Genomic DNA, 2,632 nt, shown 5'->3' on the forward strand with positions numbered 1-2,632 from the left:
AGTCGGCCTTCATAAAGTCTCACTGGGGAAGTGGGTGTACGTGAGAGTGGGTGCTGCATGGTGTTAATGGTGAGGAGTCTAAACTTTTTGCAATCTGGATCTGCTGCCCACTCGCTATGTGACTCTTGCCAAGTTTACCCTTAGTGGGAAATAAAAATGTCTTCCTCAAGGGTGGTTGAATTGATTGAGAGATAATACATATTAATTTGACTAGTTCAGAGCCCAGCAAATAGTAGATTCTTATTACATGTTGACTTGAAAGTGAGTGATGGAATATAAAGTTAGTGATGGATTCTGTGTAGTTAATGTAGAGAAAGATGGGCTTGCTAACTCCATCCTTGTGGTATAGACTAAACAAAGAAGCTGGCTGTGGAATCGGACAGACTGAGTTCAACTCCACCATTCACTAGCTGTCTGACTTAGAGGTATTTTTAAAGACTTTCAGACCTGTATTTTCCCTATAGAAACACTAATACTTATCTCAGAAACATTAATGCTGACAACAGAGGTGTTATGTGGACCAAATGGGAGTGTTGTGAGAGATTTTCCAATGAGTTAATGAATGTGACCTTGTCAGTTTATTTTTGGAGCTGATCACTCCTTGAGGTACATGAATGGATTCCATTTCAGCTCGTTACCTTGACTCTTCAGTCTTGTGGCAGAGACTACTAGCCGACTGCCTAATTCTGCTCTCCTTGGAACACACAGTTAGGCTACATTTCCTAAGCTCTCCTATATTCAGAGATGCCAAATGACTGCAGCTTCTCCATTGGAATGTGAGTGGAAACGCGGCATGCTCATCCTCCACCATGCAGTTTGCTTTTCACTGGATGAAGATGATGGAAGTGTGCATGAAGATGATGGAGAAAAAGATGACAGGGAGTGCGGTTTCTGGGATGACCAGATAAAAGCTGTTTTACCAACCCAAACACGTGCCCAAGACTCTTGTATTAAAAAATAAATAAACTTCCTTTTCTTTTTGTGATTGCAGACTAGCTTATTCTGTTTTAATAGACTTCTATCCTAGGGGTGCCTAGGGGCTCTCCATGCCTAGGGGTAGCTCTGTTGATTAAGTCTCTAACTTTGGCTCAGGTCATGATCTGACAGTTTGTGAGTTCAAGCCCCACGTCGGGCTCTGTGCTGACAGCTCAGAGCCTGGAGCCTGCTTTGGATTCTGTCTCTCCCTCTCTCTCTCTGCCTCTCCCCTACTCATGTGTGCTCACTCTCTCTCTCTCTCTCTCAAAAATAAACATTAAATAAAAGCACAATGGTACTTGCTGAGTGTCATGCAAAAAAAAAAAAATTAAATATACTCTTATCCTATTATCCAAATTCTCATGCCTGAAAGTTGTAGTCTGATATTAAACACTCAGTGGGTGTTAGCTTTTAATACTATTCCCACTAGCAGAAAATAAAAAATGTTTCATTTCTAGACCTGTTGATTCTCGAGGTCAAAAATGTCATATCTTTTTTTCCTTTTTTTTTTCAGTAATAAGGGTAAGAACTTTCATTTATCATTGATGATTTATTTTTTGTCTTTTCAGTATTGTCATAGAATTTTTTTTATTTTCTATTGGGTTATTTATCTTATACTTCAGGGACTTGAAAAACTTTAGATATAATCATTATTATCCCCTCATTGTGTTTTGTTGTTTTTAATAACAAATGCCTAATGACATTTAATCATTAAGTTGGCCAATCTCTTCTTTAAGGATTCTTCTTTTGATTTCATGTCTTGAAACTCATTTCTAACCCTAAGATTAGATATGCATCCTCCCTATTAAAAAAAAAACTGTGGGTCTGAATGCACACTATACTACCTATATTTGCTCTCTAGACTATCATGTCACCTTTCATGCCAAAGTATTTAGCACTGATCTCTAGCTCCTTTCTAAAATTAGACAACTTTATCTTACTTAGTCACTTTCCTTTTATTTCTAATTAAGCATGTGGGATCTAAGTGATCTGAGGAATATTTTCCCCTCTAATATACTAACTTTTATTCTGTCAGTATATCTCTCATATCTCTTCAAGTTCTTTGTTTAATTTATTAATGTTCTCACCAATGCTTTGAAGATTTCATTAACATGCTGTTTACCCCTTCAGATGCTATTAGTGATGATGGTCCAATAAAACAGAGTTAAACTGATCCCCTATTATCTGATTAGCCAGTCTGCACATTCTAACCTGACACCTTCCTATATTATATTCATCCCATGTTTGCTGTATTCAGATATTTAAGATCTACATATTCAGCCAATTTAAATTAATTTAGCTATCAAGATTTCATGAGATGCTGTACCCAGCACTTTACTATGTGCACTATCAAGATACAAGATCAAATAATCATCTACCACATTCCCTTTAGCTAATATAATCTTTGTGATTTCAGCCAAAAAGTTTCTAGTTAGTCTAATCTGTTTTATTCTTTGTGAATCTGGGCTATTTATTGCCAGTGGCTGTGTTCTCTTGGAGTTGGATTATCTCTTAGGAGCAGTCCGGATAAATTTTCTTCATTATAGGGCTCAGAATGAAATATTGAGAAGACCAGGAGCTCAGCAGTTACCAACTGAACAGAGAGTAATGTAATTCTAATATCAATCGATCAATCAACGAGCTTTTATTGAAACAA

The sequence above is a fragment of the Lynx rufus genome, unplaced genomic scaffold, assembly GCF_022079265.1.
Source record: "Lynx rufus isolate CCGP_SWC_20201006 ecotype Redwood Valley unplaced genomic scaffold, mLynRuf1.p SCAF_2, whole genome shotgun sequence".
NCBI classification, from domain to species: domain Eukaryota; kingdom Metazoa; phylum Chordata; class Mammalia; order Carnivora; family Felidae; genus Lynx; species Lynx rufus.